We start from the raw sequence: 15,319 nt of genomic DNA on the forward strand, positions 1-15,319 counted from the left end.
GGGGTGCTGAGCCTCACTGCGAAGGGTGGGGGCGGCACCCCGGGGCGGGGGAACACCCCGATACTCACGATAAGGCTGAGCACCCCAGCTTTGGCAGCAGGCTTCCTGGATACTGACTGTGAACCTTTCAGACACATGAAATGAGCTTTATTAGTTATTTATTTTGCATGCTGTCATTAATACTGGTTTGGAGGTGATACAACTGAGGCTGTACTGTTTTGGTATAGGTTATGGATTACACCCTACAGTACACAAACTTTGAATGTTTTATCTGTTTTAAAGACACCCATAATAAGACATTGTATAATATATTTTATTCATTAATAACTATATTGTGTGTTTATATCTGTCTGGATAAACTGTCTTTTGTACCCTTTCAAAATTGCTGTGCTTTGTCTCATTTTCACCTACCAGTAATTTAAAATACTAACAGAGCAGCCATAACTTGTTAGATATTTATGCAACGCGCAGGTGACCGTCTCAGGGGGATTTTCTCCGGGACAGTGAGGCGTGGGTGAGTCCAGGCTCCCAGCCTGTGAGACGCTCCTGTTAAATGAGGGAGAGGCTTTATGGCCTGGTAAACTCTCACGCAAGCCAATAAAAACTGACCTTCGCTGTGCAGGGGTGGTAAAATATTATACAGGATCAACTGACTGGAGATACGAGATTTGAGGGGTTTTTTCTTTACTATAAACCTGATCTTGTGATTTTCTGTAAATGGTCCTCTCGACCCTGAGCCAGAGGGCTCAGCCTGCACTCCAGCCAGGATCACCACACGCTTTTGTTTTCACATACACACAAAGGATGCAGCAAGCCTGGTCTCCTGGTGGCGCACAGTTTAATTGTTTCTAACAGCTTTTTATGTGAGGACACCATTTGTAACCGCCTGCCTATACTCACTGATATATGATGATGATAAATATTCAGATCCATATACAGGGCCAGATGTAATAATTTAGTAGAACACATTCAATTTAGAGAGGCACATGAGTTCAATTGTCTCAGCTGATCAGTAAAGTCGTTTAAAGGCAGATGTTCAAGAAAGGTTCTCTTTCTCATCAAATTCTCACTCAGAGATGAATATATTACCTTTCAAAACTTACTTTACATTATAAATTCTGAACCTTTTACTTGCAGAGGACATCATTTCTAGTCCAAACAATGATTGAAATTAAAATATTTTAAGTACAAAAATTCCATAAGCAAAATTGAGCAAAAGACCAAAATAACCTGTATGAAAAGGGATGTGGCACCGGACAGAATCGCTCTGGGGTCTCAGGACCGAGGGGCCTCCAGCCGCTCTGACGCTCTGCAGATGAGCACACACCCTCCATGTCCTGCCAGCCTCCAGTGGCCTGAAACTCAGCAAGGAGGCAGCACACCCTTCAGAGGAGGACTCAAAGAGTCACGGCAGGAGTCAGAGCACTTCATCTCCTCACCACTCACCAGTAAAAGCTAACTTGAGGGGAGACCATCAGCGCCAATCACAACTGAGAGTCTGGCAGAATTTTCTTGTTTTAATTCTAGTGACATAATTGTCTATAATGAACAATTATAAATATTTAGTAGCAACACTGCCAGGGAACAGTAATCTTTTTTTAAAAGTTGACCACTGTTGTTACATATGAGGGGGAACAATTACTCTCCTGCTGCTCTGAGCCTGCCAAGAGCATTCATTCAGAAACTTCAGTAACGCAGCCAGCCAGCTCATTCAGCAGGCATGAGGAAACTCCAGGCTGGTGTCTGTTGTATGCGGAGCTGTGGTATCTTTCTCTGTGCAGATAAAGCCACAGAGAACTGCTTAACCGCTTGACCCGTTTCAGAAAATCAAAGAGAAAATGAAATATATGCCATAATTTAAGGCAGTGGCTCTCTAGCTGTGGGAAAGTAGAGCACAGTGGGAAGAGAACAGGACCTGTCAGGTCCTCCTGACTGAAGCAGCACATCTGCGGAGGGGGAGCCTGAAGCCTGCAGACAGGAGGAGCTCGTGCAGGCCTCTCTCATGCAGCATGCATCCTGGCCCAGATCTCATTCACACAGACTTACAGACGCTGCAGGAGTACACAGCTACCAGCCCGGATCATTACTCAGCTGCAGACGTGCTCCTCTGGCAGCCTCTGCATGGGTGCAGGTGCGATGAAGGCACTGAGGGACAGCAGTGGGTGAGGTACGCAGCTCAGCAGCAGAACCCCACAGCAAGCCCAGGCGCTAAATGACACATGGAAAAAGAGCACATTTATATGCATACTCAAGAAACAATACTCCAGCCAGGACATTACTGTGTAAACAATGCTTCACATGTCAAAATGGATATAAATACATTCTTGTTGTTTTCAGGTTTGGTTTTCAGAAAGAGTTATTTACAAATACCCCTGTAGCCATCTTGGAGGAAATGTGCATTTCTGGATCTTCTGTGTCATGAGTCTCCGATTCAGAATGGACAGTGTGAATATGGGGTTAGGACATGAAGGGCACAGTTTCAACACAAGCAGAGAGGCAGAGAGAGAGCAATAGAGCCATCAGTGATGAGGGTGTGTCCACCACTGGTGACCAGAGACTGACACCCCACTCTCTGAGTCCTTTCCTGGCCCAGCAAGGGAGTCACCATTATATACCAATAAGCCTACTACTGTATTCAACTGATAATTACAAAATTTAGCGACATAAAGAAGAAAAAGCATAGAAGAATATGCAATATCCAAGGAACAATCTGTAAGTCTGTGTGCAAAGACTGAATGCAAGTGTGTATGCAAAGACTGAGAAATGAGCAACTCATATTGTCTTCTAAACTTCTTTCTTAGAAGTTTTTTGGCGGGATCCTTGCTCTCCTGGCCGTACTTCTCACCGAATCCACCGCATCGTTGCAGAAACAGAGTCTTCCTGAATGGGTGGAATGACTCACAGCTGATGCTGCTTCTACAAACCAGAATGGAAAGCTCATGCATCACTTGCCAGTGGAATTTTAATCTTCAGTGTCTCATTCCAAACGGGGCATTAGTTCACCTCAATTAACAGCAAAACACTGAAAACATCCAGGAGATTTACCGAGGCGGAGAAGGGAGCAGGTGTTCAGCCAGGCTCGGACACTTCCCCTTCACTGGATGTTCCCTCTCGTGGCTGCCTTTTTACTTTCAGAAGCCTTTTAGTGAGGGAAGACAAGTTGGTACATATTGTACACATCTATTGGATGGAGGGAAAGAAATGTACATATATATCAGAGTGTGTATTAGTATGTATGAGAGTGCTGTTGTTCCCATAAGCATGACCCAGTCTTTCCTCTCACATGCTGCTGCCTTGGACTTGCTAAATTATTGTGAAGTTTAAACCTCACTTTTTTCCAGAGCTGTAGTTCCAACATTCCCCACTAGAGGTCCCTCTGTGCACTTTTATCTCATTAACACCATATACAATGGGGAATTAAAAAGACGCCAAGCATCTCATTAGTCTCCATAAAATTTCAGCCTGTTATTACATAATTCAAATTTCTGAGATGAAAGGCTGGGGTATTAGATCATTATATGACTAGAGCTTTTTGTTAGAAATTGCAAACTAATTGGAAATCTGACTTTATATGCACCACATACATGTGTCAACAAAAACAAAAACACCACCATACACACGACATTTCTCTACCTCAGCCCAACCGCACTGATGACCCTGAAACCTGCAATATCCTCACTAGGAGAAACAGAAATGATTCTGTCAATCTGCATCCCACAGCAACATACAGCAGGTGCAGTAAACCTGTTTGTGTGGTTTCGTTTCAGGTGCATTGCATTTGCCAGTTTCTTCACCTTTGGCCAATCACCTTTAAGGGGAGGAGCCAAATGTCAGGAAGCAACACTGAATGTAAGCAGCAGGCTGAAGAATGGTTATTGCTATCCTCATAGCATCAGAATTGCATCCTTCTGATGTTCTAACTCTCGGTTTTGTCACCTGTGAGGCATGACCGGAGCCTGTCCCGGGTCATGTCTGTGAGCTCCAGGAAAAGTTGTAGGAGTCGTTTATGATACTGTAAACAGGCTGAAGGGGTCATCATGACATGACATCATGAGGGCCTACAGGGTTTCTGAGGAAACCACTGGGGAGGGTGCCATGGAGACAAGAGAGTCTTCTGGCAAAGCCACCAGAGCGAGTGCATTTGGGTCAGGACGGGCTGGAAACACTCCATGGCTCCATCTTCACCTGTAAGGCCTCTCCTGTAAGAGGACAGACTCTCTGTATAAAACCTAAAACAGTTCAAATAACTTGTGTGCATTGTGTGCATACAAACAATACCGGCATGTAGCTACCCGTCCGTGACTAGCGGCCTCAGGGTGAATTTTAGTTTTGTGTGAGGAAGACAATAATGACAAGTACAGCACTTCTGCTCACTGTTTCAGCTTTGAGCCCAAATCGCCTCTGTGTACTTCCAGCTGGATAACATGTATAATAAGTAAAATGTAAGCTACATAAGTCAGACTGGACCAGATCTAAACAAACAACAACAAAAACCTCAAGCTCAAAACCGAATCCATTGTCCATGTATTGGCCAGAGGATGAAGGGGACCCACATACTCAGATGACACACTGGGGTGGGGGGTACGCCGGAGTAGCACCCTGCTGTGTGTGAGCGCGTGTCAGTGTTAAACAGATCCCGCTCTCACACTGGGGCTGCACCGTTGGTATATACAGAGGAACATACAGAGGAATCATGTGTGATGGAGAATAAATGCTTTTGCAAATTTATCATAGCATTCACCAACATTATCAGTATTGTTAAATTCTTAATTCTTTTCATGTATAAGTGTATAACCATGTGACACCTAATATCTAACAGAAAAATTATGTTTCTGTGCCATTGCATTTAGTACATACAGAAGGAAGCAGGTGTATAAATTCATACGTGATCTAGTTTTTACTTCTTCAGTTCATGTAGCATGTTGGACGGGTGGCATGCTCATGGTTTCACTTGCTCAAGGATACAGCAGCAGTGCACCAGCAGACAATCACACCAGCAACCTCTTGGTTACATGCACCGCTTGAATCTGGGATGGAATCTGCTGGAATCTTACGGCAGTAACATATCACAACTGTACAAGGCAGACACAGTGAACTGAATCAACTGAATGCCCTCAAGAAATGGAATAAAACTGAACACATGCAGCTGGAAACTCTGCTCTGTCTTTAAAAGGTGACCTTCTGTAGTGCTCCACTGCGAGCATTTGGATCTGGAGCCTCCGTGTTGTCAGGTAGCGATGTTGCTGTTGCCAGGCCCCCTGGGTGGCTGTGCTCACCTGCGTTGCCACCCCCATCACTGTCAGACTGGGCTAAAGGCCACTGTCTCACTGCACTCTGCAGGAGAGAGCAGGCATGGAATTAACCCATCATGCAATTGTACGCTGTCTGACCACTAAAGGGTTCTATTTTATTATTTATTACTAGAAAAACACTTAGTGGGTGCATTTTTGAATTTTTAGCATGATATGCGTTATATGAACAATATTTTATAAAGAACAAACCACACTAACAAACTAAGGAGCACCTAAACACTGGATAGATCTCCTCTCTGAACCAACCAGCCCAGTGCTTTTGCAATGCCACAGACCACTTCCTTCCTGCTCACAAACGCTCTTGTCTGATTGCGGCTTTACAGCGGGTGACATTTGCTCAAAATGCAGGTTAAGGTAATGTCACTTCAGACACTTTACAAACTCCATTCATCTGATGAAGAAAGGATTTACAGTCACCTGCTTCAAGCATTCGGTGATGCAAATGATCCACATTTGAGCCCAATCTCAAAATACACAAAAATTTTGGAAGCAGTTCACCAATGATCACCAATGAAAATGTCAAATTCACTGTGTTTTGGACAGGACAATCATTTTGAGGAGGCACAGAAGTAATACTGTATTTGCATTCAATTAAGTTTATATTTTGTAGTACTGGCTGTGGTGCCAGCAGTCATAAACTGATGTCATAACCCATGTTTATATAGGAACTATGATAACAGTGATTCTCCGCTAAAAGAACTTCAGCTGAGCTGCCATATTAAAAGTTAAATATGCAATTACAGCACTTTATACTCGATATTAGAAACACTGATATTTCAGCTGTTGTAATTCATTGTGATCTTAATGCATTAAATATGCATTCAACATCCTGGCTAAGCAGATCTTAAATTAATGAATAAATATATAATTCATGCACTACTAATGAATACATTCCTTTGAATTGGGAAATGCCATCACAAAGAGTTTAGTTACAGTTTTGTTGCTTACTTATGCAGTAATTAATCTGACTGAACACAGTTCACAATTTAGCTGTGAAAACAAGGAAAGCACAGAATTAAAGATGCTTCAAGGAGACAGAGTTCAGCTGCAGCCTGCAGAAAGCTGAGAGGTGTGAGCTGCTCAGTACAGCCCCCATTCTGCTGATGATTCCTGTCTGCATGGTAATGAATGACTCAAAGGTACATTGGCTGGTTGTATGGCCACCCATCAACCATACTGGAGTGAAAGTCTCTCTGTGGATTCAGAAACGTGGCTGCCCTGGCAACTGAGTACCCGTCCCTCAGCCACAAGTCTAGGAGTTGCTCCTTTGACTTTTCTGAAAGCTACTCTTAGGGGCGTTACAAATGCATCCCCAAGTGCAATTTTTAGAAAAGCATTTTTCTGTCTTCTATTTTGGAATCTTTGTAAATATCAGCTCTCTATGGCTTCAGTGGTGGTGCAGAAATTAATTCAACTTAAAAAAGGAGTCCTCAAACTACTGGCAAAAAGATAATTAACCCAAACAACAGTCTGCCTCACCTGTCTCACGGCTCCCTCTATCACACGAGTCTGCGACAGCCTCGAATCCTTCCCCTCTCTGAGGGTCTAACCCACAGTACTTTCCTCCAGTTAAGGTGAACACACACAAAGCTCTTTTCTGGCTGCAGGTTATGGAGACTGCATGACCGTGAGGAGCACACGCCTTTGTTCAGACACTCACAGAAACTTGTATCACTGTGCATTCCTTCTTGAAAGTACCCTCTTTTAACTGAGACGCCCTTGCCCTGTCTGCAGGAAACATACTCTAAGTAATGGGCTGAAAACAAAGGAAGCAAGAGAAGGAGAAAGCAATCAGACAAGGCCGAGCACAAGCAGAACACACAGTGCCACCTTCCTCTTTCACCGCTGCTCACAGGACCGCGTCCTGCTAGACTGCAAGGCTTATACTACAGTGAGATACAGACCTGAATCACATGGGTGTATGATGATACCGAATGCGTGTCTCTGATTGTGGTGTTAACTGAAACCCGGGCCCCGCCCTTACCTGCAGAGTCAGCCATGACTCCCTGCCCGGGGTTAAAGGGCACCAAAGCTGTCAGCAGTTTGCATCACACTCACTGACACCATATTCTTCTGTGTATTCATTTCCTATAAACAGCCTTGTTCAATAATCACATATAGTGCATTTATTCAAACACAGAGAAGGCAAGTCACTTCAGTAATGTTAACTTAAAAAAGGCATACTTTTGTAAATTCTAACCATTCCTTCATCCTTATCCTGTGTAGCCTACTTTAGTAAGAGGTGGGAAAGGACAATAGCAAATGTGTGTATATAATAATAATAAGTATAAGTCAAATAATAATACCCAACTACATGATACATTTCAGTTATGAATGTTATACGCTACAAAAGTATTTCCTTTCTTGTCAGCTTGCAAAGCATCAAGAGCAGGGCTGAACGCTGTCTGTGGAGTGGAGTTTAAAGGCAGACATCTGAGATAAAATAAGAAGACTTGTACAATTTATGTTATTGGTATTAATGAATCTGTTCACTGTAATCGTGATTAGAGCAGTCATCCTCGTCAAAATATTATGTAGTCGTCAGACAGTCTTATTGGGATGAAAATAATAAGAGGTCTTAAGTATTAGGTACTGAGCATCAGGCTGGGTCACTTGTGATTTGACGATGGGTACCTCCATGAAAACTTCAATGTCTGAAGCAACATTGTTTAAACTCAAAAATGAATCGTCAATCATACAGCCGAATCTCACGGGATGAAAATACATATTTACTTTAAACACGTCAACCCCCCCCCCCCCCCCCCCCCCCCCCGCCCCAGATACGTTGTGCACATTTACAAACAAATGAAATTAAAGAAAGAAAAGCATTGAGAGGGGCTCAATTAATAAATGATAAACGGGCGCTCCCGTTTCAATGCGCGCTCCCGTGACACTGTCCGCCATTTTGATTCGAAAATATGACAGAATTTCTTTCCTGCCTTGAGTCTGTGTGAGGCTCTCGCTTTGATTTTGAGGCGTTTTACAACAAAAACATAATAGATACAGCGAAAGAAACGGCTCGACAGCTTTGGTAAATTGTTTTGCTTCACGATCTTCGGTGGACAAATACATAATTTCCTGGATGTTGAGGTGGCTGGCAGGCTAGCCAGCTAGCAAAGCTACATAAACAAATCACATTTTACAAGCTGCCCAGTCTCAAGGTAAGTTCCCTGTAAGGATCCTGCTAGCAGCTCAGCTCACTGGCTGCAGTTAGCAGCATAGCTAGTTGTGTATATTTTGGATATTTATATTTGGATATTTTGGATATTTTTTATCATGACAGTTGACACACAGTTCACATTGTTTTTAGTGTCTCCAAGGTTCAGTATTCGTCTTGTAAGAAAGTGGATGGTGCTACCTAAGTAGCCTGCCAGCTAGCTTGCTTGGTAACATTGCACAGCACACAAACTGCTTCCTATCTAGTGAGTTAGTCGTATTATTTCAAGTCATGCATGTAGCTAGTTGTTGATTTGGCCTTTGTTGAAACAGAACTTGAACTTGATTGTTTTATTGTAGGAAGGTTGCTAGCAGTATGCACAACATGGGGTGACCCGTGTTAGCTAGCGAGGTAAACCACCCCGACACCCCTAAATTAGCGGGGCGCTGTGCTATCACCCCACTTCCCAAGTTGTAGCTGTTTTGATAGCTAGGTACCTAGTTAGCGATCATTAACTTGCACATTTATTCGAACAAGCCGAGCTGCTCTGCTAGCGGGATAAGTGTGTATTTGTTCTTGCAACACGTGTCAGCATCGTTAGGCAGCTGGCGAGCTGCGTTTCCCCTCTGTGAGCCGGAGCCTCACACTCTACCTGGCTCCTCGATCGCTGGGACACTCGGCAGTGACGCTGTCATAAGCTCAATTTAAAGGTCAGGTAGCTGTGTAACAGGTCAGCTGACTGGTTAGCTACAAGATTTTTGCTCGCTGTCCAATTAAAATCAGTTAGGGATCTTAACGTTGCAAATTTACGAACTTAGCAACTTATCTAAACATATTCTGTCGATATATTAAGTTTTGCGACGTAAATAAAATATCCGATATTAAATTATGTAATGATGAATAAAGTCAATTAAAATATTTTATTAATAATCAGATCGGACCACCACGCTGGTAGTTTGTTGACTGTAAGAATTACTGTGCTGCAGGTACAGCGCACGGCAGCCCAGGCGGTGTGGGCCACTCCAGGGTTTATTAGCGGGGATACTAAACCACCAGCAGCAGCTGCAGGCAAAACAAGGACCGGCTCAAAGAGCTGTGCATTTGGGAGTGCCGTTTCCACCCTCAGCAAACACAGACACAGGGAAAGACTGGAACTGTAAGAGGCTAACTAGCAGCTGTGCCAGTATGCCAGTAACTATAGGGGCGAATGGCACGGGAGACGCGTTATCAGGCGCCTTTGGCACCTGTGGATGCGTAGAGCACCTAGTATCAGTGAGACAGTAATATCTGCAACACATGCTCATCCACACTGTATCATTCAGAAACGGCTGCATATTTCTGGGGTTACGAAAACCCTGTGATCACAGCACTGAGGCCATGGAGATACTCCTGTAAGGCTTTAAAAGGAACTGGATTGAGGCTGTTAATACGCAAATCTTGAACCAGCATCACACATGCCAGCAAATAGCAGTTTCCTGGGATTATTGTTAAATTATCACACCTTTCAGATACTTGCATCTGTGTGCATTATTCTTACTGAGTTCAGCATCCAGATGTCCTGCCTGTGTAGCCTTGCACAGCACCAGTCTATTTTCAGTTGTACTGCAGATGTGATGCAATGTCTTGGTCACATCTTGCAAAGTGCTGTTAAAGGGTTCTGCACCTGCCCCACACAGCACACTGCTGTCCGCACGGCCTGAACTCCTCTCTCCGCTGTTTTAGCTGTGCACTGATTTGGTTACCGAGTGTGAGTGAGTGTGATTTGTTTTCGGGTGAATTCACGAGAGAGCGGCTGAACTTATCACTGAAAAGCAGGCTGGCTGCCTGGATCTGCCAGACAGAGATTCCCTCACAGACGAGGAGGGTTCCCGAGAAAAGCAGGGAAGCCTTTTACGTTCCTAGACAGTGTATTTTTCACACATGCAGGGACGATGTTGGAGGAACACTCCTTCGTAGAATTTGGCCTCAGTATTTTGGTAGTTTTTTTTTGAACACTGGTTTCCTCTTGATGAACAGTAATGCATGTTTTGCTGCTGCAGTACATAATGTCCCTCCAAACTGAGATGTCTTTCCACAGCTTCCAGGCTCTGTAAAGGAAGGCCCTACATCCAGAGAATAGAGGGCACAGTGGATGGTATGAGCTGGACGGAGGGATAAATCATAACAAGCTGGCTTAGACGCCACAATGCAGGCCAAATGTTTTAGAGCAGGCCGGCTCTAATGTTTTAGAAGCATTCGTGGAAAGGAAAAAGCAGAACTTGGCCTTCATGTCACTGAGCCTCACTCACACACACAGGCTGCCAGCAAGTCTCTCTGTGCACAAAAGCTTGCATTGAAGAATGCAGCCGAAGACTATAAGACAACAGGCTAAAAATAGTCTGCTCACAGAGACGTCCTGCAATGTGACAATTCTCCCTCTAAATCAGGCAATGAGAATGCGATTTCCTGCAGATTGCAGGCTTGGCGTGACCTCTGCCTGTCACTCCATGTGAGATCCCTGCCCGTCCCTCTTGCTCCCTGTGGCAGTGTGTTCTGCAGATGCACTGAAGGAGTCTTCCTGGGACAGAGCTGTGCAGTCAGGGCTCCCGCTGCATTTCACAGGCAGTGACTGCATGCAACATGCCGCTCTGTAGGAGGCTTTTGTTTTGCACATGGAAGTAATTGCTGATGAAAAAAGTTAATGAAAATTCCAGTTGTAGATTTATGAAACATTTTCTTTCAACATTGAAAAAAACAACAAAAACAAAACATGGTTTTAATTAGCTCCGCATGGCAGTTTGGCTGAGAGGGGGCCAGCGCTCCTCCGGCTGGTGAAGTCTGTTTGACAGGCCTTCCCCACACTTCTCTGCTGTTGCTTTGCTTTCTGCCACTGTATTGTTGTGTGTCACTGTGGAAATACAGTGTGTCACTACAGATGAATGTATTGCTGTTGTAGCAAAAACACACAAACAGGCAGTAGATTGGTGGCAGAGTATGCTGCCTGCCTGTCTGTGTGTGATGCTGTAACGGGGGTGATCTGCCATGCAAGGTTAAGCTGCACAGCCATCTATTTTCAACCTTGGGTGCATGTTGACAAGGTGCACAGGGATGTCATTTTCCTGATAGACACTGACAGTGTGAAAGTGGTGCTTTTTGTGGCCATTCTTTCCTGTTTTCAGCCCAGACTGAATTTTTCACGAAAGGAAAATGACGGATGTCTGTCCCATTCTTCACACAGTCTGCGCAGTGCTGTCCATCTGACGGCCACTGGAAGCTTAGGTTTCAGGACCTGAGGGTGTAAACAACTGAGTGGTTTATCAGTTAACCTTAACCTGTTTCAGTGATATTAACAATTAACATTCAAATTAAAAGGAAAAAGAATGTGAAAAAGTAAAGCTATGTAAATTACTGATCATGTAAGATAAAATCTGAAGAAAACTGTATGCGGGGTCAGTTCCCCTGATGTGATGGTGTGCCGGGTTACGGTTATCTCATCACGTTCATGTTTTATCCATGATTCACAGATCTTTTTCTCCCCAAATATCCAAAGTGCCAGGACAGCCACACTGCTGCTTCTCTTGTCTGCAGTGGGTGGAGACAGGAGCCGTGTGATTGACAGGCATGTGTCAGGTGACACTGAGAGACGTGTGCGACGGCTCTGCGCTGGTAAAAGCCAGGACTCTCCTGTCAGGTAGAATACGAGAGAACATGTGGTGCAGAATTAGCTTCAGGCAGTGTTTCCCTTCACTATGCTACAGCCCACTGGGATTAGGGGAAAGCCAGAGGAGATGGCTTCCACAACGCTGTTTAAAAAGAGAACTGCTGAAATGGTGTGAATGTTTGTGCCCTTAATGCCAGTCTCAGTGCTAACAGTCTGCAGCACCCGTCTGACAGCAGAACATGTTAACAGGATTCACACCTGAATCAGTACTGAACACACCTTGCAAGCTAACTGCTGTGGATAAAGGGGACAGTGTAGCTGATAGGAGCAAGAATTATTCTTTATCGATGAACTCAACCCCATTTATAGCTATTGATCAGCCAGTTAATGTTCAACATTTGAGCTGGTTTAACACAAGATGTTAATCCTACAGTACACCTCTGAGAGGACTCACACAGAGGCCGGGTTTGTTAGGAGCAGACTTCTGAAGGCTGTTGGCAGCTGAAGCAGTCTTGGCATGCTTGTGCTCATGCTTCAGTACTGCAGGTGTTGACGGTGTGTCTGAAGGCTTGCCTGTGTCAGCCTCCAGAGAGGCCCTTATAAAGGCTCTGACGTCTGACTGAAGGACACGTCAGGAGGAGAGCGTTCAGTGTTGATGGGTAATTGGTCTGCTTGATTAAAATGCTTCAGTTTCACTTGTAAAATGTTGTTCAAAAGGCACGTTTGGAAGAACCTCTGAATCTTTAATAAGCACTGAGCATTATACTAGTGCTCTGTGTCATTTTTTAATCGTATTTAACCACCAAGTCTCTTGAGGTTAAGAAGCTCATATTTGAGAGAGACCTGGCGAGGAAGTGAGCAGGGAAGTGAATGACATTGCAGGGTGTACCTAAGCCGAGGACAGTACAAATGACACATAGAAAACAATATTACAAATAATCATAAGTTATTCCTCAGTGTCTGCCTTAACAATTACAGGTATCTAAAACATTGTCTATTAAAACTTTAAGTCCAGACAATGATACAATGTCACCTAAGTATCTTTGTTTAAGCACAGTGAGTAAGGATTTTCCCTGGGTCTTGTGATAAGCTAGCTGGTGTTTGCTAGGGGGGACAGGTGTTTCACAGGTGATTATGTGGGATGAAATGTACCATGGCTGCTTTCCTAAAACAGAATTAGCTGCAGTTTGACAGCCTGGTTGGGTTCTGTTGTTGGTTCCTCCGCTGTGTTATGACAGGAATGTTATGTAAAACCTCTGTTGGCTTTTACAAGGAATTGACCATAATTAGTTGACTGCTAAATTTTTATTCATGATTGTTTGTGTTGTTGATGATGATTAATTATTTGAACCTGTCCACATGCTGTGCTGCTTTCAAAGCTGAGTTAACACCAGTACATAATGACATTTGTTTCAATTATAGATACATTTGTGCTTTGAAAAATCTTTTAAGGTTCAAATCAGTTTAAGATTGATCAGCTGGTGTTCCTGAAGTGAATATTCATTTCTTGAAACTTGTGCAAGCCTGCAGCTGTTCCCTCTGAAACTTCATCAGGAAGGACCTACTCTCACACTGACAGCCTACACTGGGCCAGTGACTTTTATTACGTTTCTTGCTACTGTTTTAGAGAAAGGCCAGGCGGCACATTTCTGTCCCTTGAAGTATGTTTGGTTCTCATAAGAGGGTCATTAAGACATTATTTCCTCAAATGAGTGCTTTTCTTTTTTTGTGTTGGGGCAATTTTAGCAGGTAAAGAACAAATAACAGAAAATTGCAACCTGTTTCTCAGCGTGGTGGGGCCGGCCGTCAGGGGTATGGAGACATCACACTCCTGCAGCCAGGGGCAGGAGAGGCAGCAGGGGCAGCAGGGGCAGGAGAGGCAGCAGGGGCGGGAGACGCAGGAGAGGCAGGGAACCCCAGAGTGCTGTGGCCTGCTGCTCTCCATGTGAGAGCGGCTCTGCAGGGTCCTGCCCCTCCATGCCCACCAGTCCCTGCTGCATATTTAATGCCTCAGTGTGACCCCCCCCCCCCCCCCCCCCCCCAGATGCATCCTGTGTGTCTGCAGGGGACTGTGATGACCTGGGGGTGGGAGGGGGGGAAACAGGATGGGTGGGGAGAGAGAGACATGTGGGTCTGAGAGAGAGACGTGTGGGTCTGAGAGAGAGAGAGAGAGAGAGAGATGTGTGGGTCTAAGGGAACTCTTTGAAACAGCCATGCAGCTGCGCAGGATCTTGTGTGGGTGGCAAAGAAATGTGAGAGGAATTAAAAAAACATATATAGTGATTTATCAAAGAAATCTCTTCACTTGGCAGCTGGTGTATGTCTCATCCACTAAAGTGAGATCACGCTTTAGGAGTTTTTTGTAAAGAAATATTTGCGTGTGAGGGCTACCGTTGCGTTGTAGTTTCAGTCAAACCTTTGGGAGGACTACAGCAGGGACTGAGCCAAGGTTTGGCTGATCCATGCAAATATTTTTCTGATTTTAAATTATTCCATTTTAAAGTAAACTTGACAGTCTAATTTAGAAAGTACCGCCATAACGGCTGACTTGGTTCACAGTTAGTTTCTTTTAGTTGCTCCCCTGTGTACATACTCTAATCACCAGACTATTTCAGGGGCGAGCAAATAACACCACTTTTGCCAGAGACCTACAGCGGTGGAACAGTGTTTTTGCCAGTCTACAGTGTGCAGCTGTGCTGAATAAAGTCAGAGTGGAAGCTCAGCCCTGGCCTGTGCTTAGCACTGCAGGGATGTTTGTAATGCACGAGGGTTGTGTGATTTCTGTTGTAATTCATCATAAGCTGAAAGGAAAACTAATCGAGCATGACTGGTTTACCGCTGATAGCTACAGGCAGGAAAACTGAGTGTGCTAAACCATGAACAATCTAGCTAACTATTAGCAAAATAGGGAAAGACCTGCTTTATCAGTCTACTCTCAGGGGCTTTTGGGGGCTCAGGGCCTAGTCCCTGTTCATTGAAGGTTTGTTGCAGGTGTTGAGGTTATGTTTCTAGACTTCACACAATTTGGATACAATGGCTCCTGAAGTTTACAGGCCAACAGAAACACTAGAGGCCAGAGCTTACAACATGATAATATATTCTGTATGTATATGTATATATTCTGTATAATCCAATTACAGTGGTCACAGTACAGCAGCTGGAACTGTCATTATAGCCTGGCATAAGCAGCATGCATGCTGAATCCCACTG

General features: G+C 44.3%; 1 protein-coding gene across 1 annotated transcript in view; it reads left to right on the forward strand.

Moving 5' to 3' along the window:
- The first annotated feature begins 8,240 nt into the window (after positions 1-8,240).
- The window catches only part of LOC118771798 (serine/threonine-protein phosphatase 6 regulatory subunit 2-like), a 31,172-nt gene continuing 24,093 nt past the window's right edge, over positions 8,241-15,319 (forward strand). The window contains exon 1 of the mRNA XM_036519852.1: positions 8,241-8,473. The gene's annotated coding sequence lies outside the window, so the exon portion shown is untranslated. The remainder of the gene's footprint in view (positions 8,474-15,319) is intronic.

The sequence above is a fragment of the Megalops cyprinoides genome, chromosome 25 (assembly GCF_013368585.1).
Source record: "Megalops cyprinoides isolate fMegCyp1 chromosome 25, fMegCyp1.pri, whole genome shotgun sequence".
NCBI lineage: Eukaryota > Metazoa > Chordata > Actinopteri > Elopiformes > Megalopidae > Megalops > Megalops cyprinoides.